The sequence below is a fragment of the Gekko japonicus genome, unplaced genomic scaffold, assembly GCF_001447785.1.
Source record: "Gekko japonicus isolate JY-2015 unplaced genomic scaffold, Gekko_japonicus_V1.1 scaffold2593, whole genome shotgun sequence".
In the NCBI taxonomy this organism is placed as follows: domain Eukaryota; kingdom Metazoa; phylum Chordata; class Lepidosauria; order Squamata; family Gekkonidae; genus Gekko; species Gekko japonicus.
In genome coordinates this window covers 224624-237719 of record NW_015160299.1, presented here as the reverse complement: position 1 = coordinate 237719, position 13096 = coordinate 224624, and the positions used below count along the sequence as shown (strand labels likewise).

The following is a 13096-nucleotide window of genomic DNA, read 5'->3' as shown; positions in this document are numbered from 1 at the left end:
AGTTCCAGGACCAGGATTTGGGGGGGCTTTTGGGGCTCGGTGTGCTTGCACCCATGGAAATGTGCACTTTGGCTGGAAATGGAATGCACACTGGCTGGAAATGGAATGCACGCTATGGAAGAGTACCCCCCCCCCGTCCTGCTCAGCTGCATACCTTTTCGAGGAGTGTTACACAAGACTAGCTCTTCGGCTGTGTTTCCTGTTGCTTCACTGCTCGGCCTGCCTGGGGCTGCGTTGTGACCAGCCCCTTGCTGGGCTTGGGATATAAAGCGTACATGGAGAGTCCAGGCATCCACCAGTGCCTCACCATGAAGACTCACTGCCTCCTCTTCCTTTTCGTTGGGCTCATCTTCATTCTCTGTGCCCAGGTGCCTCCTGCCTCTGCTCGCGGTAAGCGACCCCTTTCTGACGCTGCCTTGAAGCACCTTTTTCCAGCCCAGATACAGCAAGGCTTGGTCATCATGGATGCCAGTTTGGTGTAGTGGTTAAGTGTGCGGACTCTAATCTGGGAGAACCAGGTGTGATTCCCCCACTCCTCCACTCGCACCTGGCTGGATGACCTTGGGGAACCCGTAGCTCTGACAAGAGCTGTCCTTGAAAAAGAGCTGTTTCTGTCTGAGCTCTCTCAGCCCCGCCTACCTCACAGGGTGTCTGTTGTGGGGAAGGGAAGGGGAGGGAAAGGGGTTTGTAAACCGCTCTGAGACTCCCCTGGGTAGTGAAATGCGGGGTATGAATCCAGTCTCTTCTTCTCCTTCTCCTTGTGTAGTTGCGTCATTCTCTTGTGATTACAACCTCCCCACCCCCACCCCGCAATCTTCCAGAGGTAGACTTCAGAGTGGACCAGAGTAGAATGTTCCTGCGAATGTTAAACATGGATGCAGATTCGCTCGCACATTGCAGGCGTCTGGCTGGCACCGATACTTTCTTCTGACCATGTGTGGCTGGAGCTCTTGGGCTGTGTAAAGACGTGCCTCCGAAGCGTCCTGAGCACAGGCCTGATCCAACAGGGTTCTTGTGATAGGAATAGATGCCTGTGCTTTGGCTTACTATTAGAACTCCCAGCCCAGTGGGTGGAACACAATCCCTCTCTTACACGCCCACTCAAAATGAAAACACTTACAGTACCACTACGTGGAATTTTATGTATTTCTTGAATACAAGAACCTTCGGGAGTACAAGAACCTTAGTTGTGTGGAACTAGGAACTGAGACAAAGTATGTGGATCCTGGGAACACACTAACAATGCTTCGCCTCCATCTTATCCTCACAAGAACCCTGTAAGTTACTATGAGAGAAAGAAACTAGCCATAATTTATCCAGCAATAGGGATGGGCATGAACCATATTTTTGCAGTTCGGTTTGTTGGTGAACCACAAACTGAACCATGAACCAATAGAAGAAGAAGAAGAGATTGGATTTCTACCCCATGGCCCTTCACTGCCCAGAGGAGTCCCACAGTGGCTCACAAACTCCTTTCCCTTCCCCTCCCAACAACAGACACTCTGTGAGGTCGGTGGGGCTGAGAGAGCTCTGACAGAAACGGCTCTTTTTCAAGAACAGCTCTTATCAGAACTATGGCTTTCCCAAGGTCATCCAGCCAGGTGCATGTGGAGGAGTGGGGAATCAAACCCAGTTCTCCCAGATTAGAGTCCGCGCACTTCACCACGACACCAAACTGGCTCTCTCAGTAGTTTTTTGGCAGGGAACCATTTAAACTCCCCACTTCTGCTCCCCACCACTCAACTGTCTTTGTGGAGGAGGAGGAGGATAAGGATGAGGAGACTGGATTTATACCCTGCCCTTCACTACCCGAAGGGGCCTCAGAGTGGCTTACAATCTCCTTTCCTTTCCCCTTCCCTACAACGGACACCCTGTGAGGTAGGTGGGGATGAGAGAGCTCTTTCAAGAACGGCTTGTGAGAGAACAGCTCTGAAAGAACTTATAAGAGACCCAAGGTCACACCAGAAACTACATGTGGAGGAGTGGGGAATCAAACCCAGTTCTCCCTCATTAGAATCTGTGCTCCTAACCACTACACCGAACTGGCTTGGAGCCATTTAAACCCCTGCTTTCTGCTCTTCATGAATCACCATGAACTACCTTAAAATTCATGCAAGTTCGTGGTGGACCTTCAGTTCACGAACCTCGCTTCACAAAACAGCCAATATTAGTCATGAACTTTCATTTGTGAGCAGGTTTGTGCCCATCCCCGTCCAGCAAGCTTCCCGGCAGAGTGAGGATTTGGGCCTGGTTCTCCAAGACCTGAGTCCGACACCACGACTGCTACATCACACTGGGTCCCATCAACACTACACTGAACAGACTCCTAAGGAACATCTTAAGAGTTAGAAAAATGAGGTGGGGACATGACTTAGGGTTTGGTGAATGCTTTAAGATGGTTGTATGGAACTGAGGCAAAGTGTGCGGGTCCTAGGAACACACTAATACAAGAAAAAAAACAACCTAAAATAGATTACTCACCTGCCGAAGAATGGAAATTGTATAGGGAGGAACAGGTAATATAGACCCAGAGTGGGGCACTGGTTACAGTGTTGGACTGGGATCTGGGAAATCATAAGAACATAAGAACATAAGAGACGCCAATGTTGGATCAGGCCAAAGGCCCATCCAGTCCAACCAATGTTGGATCAGGCCAAAGGCCCATCCAGTCCAACACTCTGTGTCACACAGTGGCCAGAAATACCAGTGCCATCAGGAGGTCCACCCCCCCCAAGGACCAAGAAGACAGAGCATCACTTGCCCCAGAGCCCCTAGCTATACCTTGTGGCTAATAGCCACTGATGGACCTCTGCTCCATATGCTTATCTAATTCCCTTTTGAAGCCGTCCATGCTTGTAGCACCCACCACTTCCTGTGGCAGTGAATTCCATGTGTTAATCACTCTTTGGGTGAAGAAGTACTTCCTTTTATCCGTTCTAACCCGACCGCTCTGCAGTTTCATGGAGTGCCCACGAGTTCTTGTATTGTGAGAAAGGGAGAAAAGTACCTCTTTCTTTACCTGCTCTTTCCCATGCATAATCTTATAAACCTCGATCATGTCACCCCTCAGTCGTCTTTTCTCCAAGCTAAAGAGCCCTAAGCGCTTTAACCTTTCCTCATAGGGAAAGTGTTCCAACCCTTTTATCATTCGAGTTGCCCTTTTCTGCACTTTTTCCAAAGCTATAATATCCTTTTTAAGGTGTGGTGACCAGAACTGCACACAGTATTCCAAATGAGGTCTCACCATTGATTTATATAGGGGCATTATTATATTGGCTGATCTGTTTTCAATACCCTTCCTAATAATCCCCAGCATAGCATTGGCCTTCTTTATTGCAGTCACACACTGTCTCGACATTTTCAGTGAGTTATCCACTACAACTCCAAGATCTCTCTCTTGCTCAGTCTCTGCCAGTTCAGACCCCATCAATGTGTATTTATATTTAGGATTTTTGGCTCCAATGTGCATCACCTTGCACTTGGCCACATTGAACCCCATTTGCCATGTTGACGCCCACTCGCCCATCCTTGACAGATCCCCTTGGAGTGCCTCACAATCCTCACTGGTTTTCACCACCCTGAACAACTTTGTATCATCCGCAAATTTAGCCACTTCACTGCTTACTCCCATCTCCAAATCATTAATGAACAAGTTAAAAAGCAGTGGACCAAGTACTGATCCCTGCGGTACCCCACTGCTTACCACCCTCCACTGAGAAAATTGCCCACCTACACTCACTCTCTGTTTTCTATGAACTAGCCAGTTTTTGATCCATAAAAGGACTTGTCCTTCTATCCCATGATTTTTGAGCTTACTTAGGAGCCTTTGATGAGGAACTTTATCAAAAGCTTTCTGGAAGTCAAGGTAAATAATATCTATTGGATCCCCCTTGTCCACATGTTTGTTCACCCCCTCAAAGAACACTAACAGGTTAGTGAGACAAGATCTTCCCTTACAGAAACCGTGCTGAGTCTGCCTCAATAGGTTTTGTTCATCTATGTGCCTACTAATTCTTTCCTTAATAATGGTTTCCACCAATTTACCCGGTATCGACGTCAGACTGACTGGCCTGTAATTTCCCGGATCTCCTCTGGAACCCTTTTTAAAGATGGGAGTGACATTAGCTACCTTCCAATCCTCAGGAATGGAGGCAGATTTTAAGGAAAGATTACATATCTTTGTCAGGAGATCTACAAGTTCACATTTGAGTTCTTTCAGAACTCTCGGATGTATGCCATCTGGGCCTGGTGATTTTTCAGTTTTTAAGTTGTCTATCAGTTTTAGGACCTCCTCTCTCATCACCTCAATCTGACTCAGGTCTTCCAACACCCCTCCTGAAATCAGTGGTTCTGGAGTGGGCAAGCACTTCTCATCTTCCACAGTGAAGACGGAGGCAAAAAATGCATTTAGCTTCTCAGCCATTTCCCTATCATCCTTCAATACTCCTTTTACCCCTTGGTCGTCCAAGGGCCCCACTGCCTCCCTGGCTGGTTTCCTGTTTCTAATGTATTTGAAGAAAGTTTTATTGTTGGTTTTTACGTTTTTTGCTATATGCTCCTCATATTCCCTTTTTGCCTGCCTGACCTCAGACTTGCATTTTATTTGCCATAGCCTGTGTTCCGTTTTATCAGCCTCACTGTGACTAGCTTTCCACTGCTTAAAGGAATTCTTTTTACTTTTTACAGCCTCCATTACTCTGTTTGTTAACCATGCAGGCTTTTTCCTATACCTGTTTGTGCCTTTCCTAACCTGCGGAATATATATTTTTTGAGCTTCTAGGATCGTAGTTTTAAATAGATCCCAAGCTTCCCCAATTGTTTTGACCCTTTCTACTTTTCCTTTCAGTTTCCTCCCCACGTGTCCCCTCATATCAGAGAAATTACCCCTTTTAAAGTTAAAAATGGTTGTGTGAGTCTTTTTGGCCAATTCTCTATTTGTACAAATGATGAACTCAACAACATTATGATCACTGTTTCCAAGCGGTGCAATCACTTTTACATCTCTCACCAGGTCTTGAGTGTTACTTAGGACCAAATCAAGGATCGCCTCTCCCCTGGTAGGTTCCGTGACCATCTGCTCCATAGCACAGTCATTTAGAGTGTCTAGAAACTCAATCTCTTTTTCCCGACTAGAACACATATTGACCCAATCAATGTGTGGGTAGTTAAAATCACCTATTATTACACAGTGTTTTTGTCTAGTTGCTATCTTTAAGGCATTCATCATTTTATAATCCTCCTCTATCTTTTGATCTGGTGGGCGATAACAAACTCCCAGTGTTAAGTTTCCTTTTGGCCCCCCTATTTCAACCCATAGAACTTCCAGAAGCGAATCCAATTCACTTAGCCTCTCAATCTTTCTAGACTTTATACCCTCTCTGACATACAGAGCTACCCCACCTCCAACCCTTCCCCCCCTATCCTTCCGATATAATATATAACCGGGAATCACTGTGTCCCACTGATTTTCCTCATCCCACCAAGTTTCAGAAATACCCACAATGTCTATTTTTCCCTCCGACACCAAGCACTCCAACTCCCCGATTTTACCTCGGACACTTCTAGCATTTGTATAGAAACAGCTGTAATTTCCCTTACAAGTTAAGCCTGCATCCTTCCTCTTGCTATCTCGAGTCGTTGTCCGGCAGTCCATGTCACCAGCCATGGCCTCTGTGGACAATTTCAATCCACCTCCCTGTAGAAAAGCAACCGGTACCCCCTCACCTCTCTCAGATGAGCCAACCCGAACCAGAGACTTTTCATCTCCTGTCGGCTTTCCCCCAATATTCAGTTTAAAAGCTGCTCTGCCACCTTTTTGATTTTAAGTGCCAGCAGCCTGGTTCCTTCTCGGGACAAGTGGAGACCGTCTCGCCTGTACAGCTCCCTCTTGTTCCAAAAAGTATCCCAGTGCCTAACAAACCTGAACCCTTCCCCCCTACACCATCGTCTCATCCACGCATTGAGACTCCTGATCTCTGCCTGTCTCTCCGGCCCTGCGCGTGGAACAGGTAACACTTCTGAGAAGGCTACCTTGGAGGTCCTGGACCTAAGTTTCCTGCCCAGCAGCCTAAATTTCTCCTCCAGGACCTCACGACTGCATTTCCCCACATCGTTGGTGCCGACATGCACCACGACCACTGGCTCCTCCCCAGCACTATCTACCAGCCTATCTAAAACACGCGTAATGTCCGCTACCTTCGCACCAGGCAGGCAAGTCACCATACGGTCAGTACGCGGGTTCGCCACCCAGCTGTCTACCTGCCTAAGGATCGAATCACCCACTACCAAGAGCCCCCCTCCCACCCTGCTCAGGGATGGTTCCTTGGTGCAAAAGGAGAGCCGCTCACCAGCTGGGGAAGAGGTCCCTTCTGAGGGCACATTCCCCTTATCCTCAGCATGGTGCCCTGTTTCCCCTAGACCCTCATGCTCCCTGACAGCAGCGGGGCTGCCAGATCCAGAGTGGGACGAAGCTAACAAGTCCCCGAGAGTCTTTTCTGTGTGCCTAGCTGACTGTCTCTGCTTCTCCAGGTCAGCCACCTTGGCCTCAAGGGAGCACACACGTTCCCTGAGAACCAGGAGCTCCTTGCACCGAGGACACACCCAAGACTTCTGCCCAGTGGGCAGATAGTCATACATGTGACACTCCGTGCAAAACACTGGATAGCCCCCAACCCCCTGCTGGCATTCTGGCTTCATAATTCTTTTAAAATAAATAAATATAATCCCCCTTTTAAACCCTTGGTATTTATGTGGGTTTTGTTATCAAGTCAAATTATTTTACGGGAAAGACAAAGAGCCTAGGGCCTTGTCTTTCTGGCTCTTTTTGGGCTTCTTACAGCGCCCCTAGTCTAAGAGTCCCTAGGCTAAGAGCCACAGGCAAAGAGCCCTTTAGCTCACCCTTCGGCTCGTGCCAGAGGCTCGTGCCTCTGCCAAGGTGCTTCCTTAAATAGAGGCCTCCCCCAGCAGAGGTCAGGCAGCAGCTATTCAAATTCAAATTCACCCAGGCACTCAATCACAGGCAAAACAATGCCCCTTCCACTTCCTCTCAATTACAGGCAATCCCAGTCAAACAATGCCCGTTCCTCTCCCACACTCAATCAGCCAGGACTCTGCAAGAACTCTAAGTGCTTCCACACACTGCTAAACACAGTTTTCCCACAAAATATCCTTAGCTGAATTCTCTCAGCTGAAAGCAAGTAAAAGAAACCCACTCACCTCTCTCACAGCTCTCTCTCCTGCTCCTGCTCAGAGCTCAGCTGGTCTCCTCTGCCTCTGGCAAGGTGCTTCCTTAAATAGAGGCCTCCCCCAGCAGAGGTCAGGCAGCAGCTATTCAAATTCAAATTCACCCAGGCACTCAATCACAGGCAAAACAATGCCCCTTCCACTTCCTCTCAATTACAGGCAATCCCAGTCAAACAATGCCCGTTCCTCTCCCACACTCAATCAGCCAGGACTCTGCAAGAACTCTAAGTGCTTCCACACACTGCTAAACACAGTTTTCCCACAAAATATCCTTAGCTGAATTCTCTCAGCTGAAAGCAAGTAAAAGAAACCCACTCACCTCTCTCACAGCTCTCTCTCCTGCTCCTGCTCAGAGCTCAGCTGGTCTCCTCTGCCTCTGGCAAGGTGCTTCCTTAAATAGAGGCCTCCCCCAGCAGAGGTCAGGCAGCAGCTATTCAAATTCAAATTCACCCAGGCACTCAATCACAGGCAAAACAATGCCCCTTCCACTTCCTCTCAATTACAGGCAATCCCAGTCAAACAATGCCCGTTCCTCTCCCACACTCAATCAGCCAGGACTCTGCAAGAACTCTAAGTGCTTCCACACACTGCTAAACACAGTTTTCCCACAAAATATCCTTAGCTGAATTCTCTCAGCTGAAAGCAAGTAAAAGAAACCCACTCACCTCTCTCACAGCTCTCTCTCCTGCTCCTGCTCAGAGCTCAGCTGGTCTCCTCTGCCTCTGGCAAGGTGCTTGTGCTTTTCACTTTGGAGGAAGCTTTGAGCCAGATGGCCATCCAACAGCAATGCTGACTCTGTGAACTTGGGCAGATCATGAGAGGGAGGGCAGGAAGGGCTGCCCCAGGGCTTAGTTCTTGTGGCCCTTTCTTACACGGCCAGGGGAATGTCAACTGCTACTTCAGGGTCAGGAGGCAACTGTTCTCCAGGCCACAAGATGGCCAAAAACCCTTCCAGGATCTCAGTGGAGGACCTCTGCCGGGCATGCAGAAGGTCCCAGGTTCAATCCCTGGTGGCATCTCCAGCTGAAAGGACCGGGCAGTAGGTGATGGTGAAGACCTCTGCCTGAGAACCTGGAGAGCTATGGGAAGGGGCTGTGGCTCAGTGGTAGAGCCTCTGCCTGGCATGCAGAAGGTCCCAGGTTCAATCCCCAGCATCATCTCCAGCTAAAAGGACCCGGCAGGAGGTGATGGGAAAGACCTCTGCCTGAGACCAGTGGTTCTGATCCGGTCTAAGGCAGCTTCGTGTGTTTGTGTGCTGCAGTGTTCTTTTTGTGCTTCTGAGCATGAGCAGGATATGAGAGGCAGGGATGGGGTGAGAGAGGAGGGGCAGACAGAGGTGCTGAAGCCACCTGGGGTCTCCACAGCTTGAATGTTGCCGGAAAGGAGGACTGGGGGGCTTTTGCTCCAGGTTGACTCCCGGCCTGTCCCCAGCACCAGGCAAGGCCTTCACCCGAGTCTCCCCCGAAACAATGTCCCTTTCAGGTGGGGGTGCTGGGGGCACATGCCCGGGACCTTCTGCAACGAAAGCAGGGGATCTCCCACAGAGCTACGCCCCCGCCAAAGAGCCATGGCCCCACCACTAAACCTGAAGGAGGGCTGGGGCAGTTAGGAGAGGAGGGGCCAGCTGCAGGAACACAATCTTCTGCCCCACATCGGCGGCCCTGCCCCCTTCCCCCTTTTCTGTCATCCCTCACCCATCTGCAGCCTCCGTGCTGGGGGCCCGGGTGGGAGTCGGCCGTGGCCTGCCTCTCCGCAGCAACCTGGGACTTCCAGGGTGGTCTCCCCTCCAAAGGCCCACCTGGGCCAGCCCTGTGTGGCTTCCAGGATCCCATGAGACTGGCCTAGTGGGGCCATAACTAAGCGCTTGGGAAGGGTGGGGTTCGGGGAGAGGAGACGAGAGGAGGGTCCACCGCAGGGTGTAATGCCATTGAACCCACCCTCCAAGGCAGCCATTTCCTCCAGGAGAAATGGTCTGGAAGAAAATTGGGTACACATCACACAAAAGGATTTAACCGCGTAAAAGCAGGAGAAAATTGAAGCGCTTTGGATTTATATACCCCCCGAAGATGTTCCCATGTATAAGGAAGCGGCTGTGAATGGACTGGGATTGGAAGTAGCTGTAAACTGTAAACTGAAGGGGGGTAAGATAAACCTTTGCTCTATTTGAACTGCGAATGTGCGTTTTGATTGGACTTTGATAATCTGATGAAGAATAATATGTAATAAAATAAGAACTTAAAAGAATGATGGTAAGTAGATGTGGAAAGTTTGAACTGCGTTTAAGAACCTTTGGCTTTAAGAACTTTAAAATGGCTGAGGAAGAATGTGACCTGAACACAGCTGTGGAAAACCTCACCTGGGAACAATTCCAAAGCTTTATGGTGAGAGAATTCATTCAAACTGTTACTCAAGCTGTTACACAAGTTGTTAAAACTGTTTGTAGTCATCTCGAGGGAAACTATACAAATATAAGCCAAGATAACAGTAATGAGGTGGAGCAAAAACAAGAGATCCAAAAGAGTGTAGAAGATCAAGAATTTCCTCAGGAGGGTTCGAAGATATTGCCTAAAGATTACCAGACACCAGGACAAAAAGAGCAAGTTTTAGGCAACGACATTGGACAATGTTCGAACGAATCAATAAGAGGCGCAGTAGAAAACCAAACAACAAAAAGAGTTTGTGTAAAAGAGAAAAAATTGGAAAAAGGAAGAAGAGGAGAGCCAGTGTTCTTTTTGTGCTTCTGAGCATGAGCAGGATTTGGGAGGCAGGGATGGGGTGAGAGAGGCGAGGCAGACAGAGGTGCTGAAGCCGGCCGGGGTCTCCGGAGTGCGGACACAGCCTGAATGTTGCCGGAAAGGAGAACTGGGGGGCTTCAGGTTGACTCCCGGCCTGTCCCCAGCACCAGGCAAGGCCTTCGCTCGAGACTCCCCTGAAACAACGTCCCTTTCAGGTGGGGGCGGCTGGGGGAACGTGCCCAGGCCCTCCTGCACCCAAAGGAGGGGATCTCCCACAGAGCCACCTGAAGGAGGGCTGGGGCAGTTAGGGGAGGAGGGGCCAGCTGCAGGAACGCAATCCTCTGCCCCTCATCCATGGCCGTTCCTCCCCTCCTTCCCACTTTTCTCCCTTGCCCAAGACGTCCTCTCATCCCACACCAGTCTGCAGCCTCCATGGTAGGAAGCCCGGGTGGGAGTCGACCGTGGCCTGCCTCTCCGCAGCAACCCGGGACTTCCTGGGTGGTCTCCCATCTAAAGACCCACCTGGGCCAGCCCGGTGTAGCTTCCAGGATCCCATGAGATTGGGCTAGCCTGGGCCATACCTAGTCTGGGCCATAACTAAGGGCTTGGGAAGGGTGGGGTTCAGGGAGAGGAGAGGAGGGTCCGCAGCGGGGTGTAAGGCCACTGAATCCACCCTCCAAGGCAGCCATTTCCTCCAGGAGAACTGGTCTGGACTGAGCTCTGTAGTCTAGAGAGCTTTTGAGATTCTGGGAGATCTACAGGTCTCGCCTGGAGATTGGCAACCTTACCCACATGCCATCTTATGCTCGCTGCCTGGAGTGATCCTCCCTCCCCTTTCCTCTCAGCCCTTCTGTGTTCCTTCCAGTGCGTCCCCTGAGGCCGCTCGGAAGGAAGCGGCTGTGAATGGACTGGGATTGGAAGTAGCTGTAAACTGTAAACTGAAGGGGGGTAAGATAAACCTTTGCTCTATTTGAACTGCGAATGTGCGTTTTGATTGGACTTTGATAATCTGATGAAGAATAATATGTAATAAAATAAGAACTTAAAAGAATGATGGTAAGTAGATGTGGAAAGTTTGAACTGCGTTTAAGAACCTTTGGCTTTAAGAACTTTAAAATGGCTGAGGAAGAATGTGACCTGAACACAGCTGTGGAAAACCTCACCTGGGAACAATTCCAAAGCTTTATGGTGAGAGAATTCATTCAAACTGTTACTCAAGCTGTTACACAAGTTGTTAAAACTGTTTGTAGTCATCTCGAGGGAAACTATACAAATATAAGCCAAGATAACAGTAATGAGGTGGAGCAAAAACAAGAGATCCAAAAGAGTGTAGAAGATCAAGAATTTCCTCAGGAGGGTTCGAAGATATTGCCTAAAGATTACCAGACACCAGGACAAAAAGAGCAAGTTTTAGGCAACGACATTGGACAATGTTCGAACGAATCAATAAGAGGCGCAGTAGAAAACCAAACAACAAAAAGAGTTTGTGTAAAAGAGAAAAAATTGGAAAAAGGAAGAAGAGGAGAGCCAGTGTTCTTTTTGTGCTTCTGAGCATGAGCAGGATTTGGGAGGCAGGGATGGGGTGAGAGAGGCGAGGCAGACAGAGGTGCTGAAGCCGGCCAAAGTCTCCACAGCCTGAATGTTGCTGGAAAGGAGGACTGGGGGGGTTATTGCTTCACTCCAGGTTCACTCCCGGCCTGTCCCCGGCACCAGGCAAGGGCTCCGCCCGAGATCCCCCCCCCCGAAACAACGTCCCTTTCAGGTGGGGGCGCTGGGGGAACGTGTCTGGGACCTACTGCACCCAATCAGGTCATCTCCCACAGAGCCACAGCCCCGCCACTGAACCTGAAGGAGGGCTGGGGCAGTTAGGGGAGAACGGGCCAGCTGCAGGAACGCAATCATCTGCCCCACATCCGTGGCCCTGCCTCCCCCCCTTCCCCCTATTCTCCCTTGCCCAAGACGTCCTCTCATCCCTCACCAGTCTGCAGCCTCCGTGCTGGGGGTCCGGGTGGGAGTCGGCCGTGGCCTGCCTCTCCGCAGCAACCTGGGACTTCCAGGGTGGTCTCCCCTCCAAAGGCCCACCTCGGCCAACCCTGTGTGGCTTCCAGGATCCCATGAGATTGGCCTAGTGGGGCCATAACTAAGCGCTTGGGAAGGGTGGGGTTCAGGGAGAGGACAGGAGGGTCCGCAGCGGGGTGTAAGGCCACTAAATCCACCCTCCAAGGCAGCCATTTCCTCCAGGAGAACTGGTCTGGACTGAGCTCTGTAGTCTAGAGAGCTGTTGTGATTCTGGGAGATCTCCAGGTCTCGCCTGGAGATTGGCAACCTTACCCACATGTCATCTTGTGCTCGCTGCCTGGAGTGATCCTCCCTCCCCTTTCCTCTCAGCCCTTCTGTGTTCTTTCCAGTGCGTCCCCCGAGGCCGCCCGGAGGATGCCCCAGGCCTCAAGGCCCTGGGCTCTGTGTGGAAATGTGCGGCAAGAACGGCGGCTGTCCTGCAGGAGAAAAATGCTGCAGCAACGGCTGTGGCCACGAGTGCATGAAGGTCACTGGAGGTAAGGGAAGTCCACGGCACTGATGCCACATCCTGGCCTAAGATGTGGGTGCCTCCAGGGTACAAGGAGGGAATTCGACCCCTGGGAGCTCCGCAGGACAGTGTCAGCAAGCTTGCTGACAGACAGCTGTACACTGAGGGGCCTTGGCTCAGTGATAGAATGTTCTCTCATCTCTCACCAGTCTGCAGCCTCCGTGCTGGGGGCCCGGCCGTGGCCTGCCTCTCCGCAGCAACCCTGGACTTCCTGGGTGGTCTCCCCTCTGAAGACTCACCTGGGCCAACCATGTGTGGCTTCCAGGATCCAATGAGATTGCGCTAGCCTGGGCCGTACCTAGGCCATAGCTAGTTTGGGCCATACCTAAGTGCCATTCCTAAGTTCTCCAAATTCTTGGAGAACAGGTGAGGTGCCAGGAAATTGGAGGTGGGCAAATGTTGTCCCCATCTTCAAGAAGGGGGAAAAGGAGGATCCGGCTAACTACCGACCCATCAGCTTGACGTCTGTCAGACTACCCTTATCTCAGTCTTCTTCTTCTTCTTCTTCTCCTTCTCCTTCTCCTTCTTCTTC

The 13096-nt window shown here is 50.4% G+C and overlaps 1 protein-coding gene across 1 annotated transcript in view; it reads left to right on the top strand.

Annotated features, from left to right (window-relative positions):
- Nucleotides 1-312: 312 nt before the first annotated feature.
- LOC107114606 (waprin-Phi1-like) overlaps nt 313-13096 on the top strand; it is a 35759-nt gene continuing 22975 nt past the window's right edge. Inside the window, exon 1 of the mRNA XM_015416146.1 lies at nt 313-390. The gene's annotated coding sequence lies outside the window, so the exon portion shown is untranslated. The remainder of the gene's footprint in view (nt 391-13096) is intronic.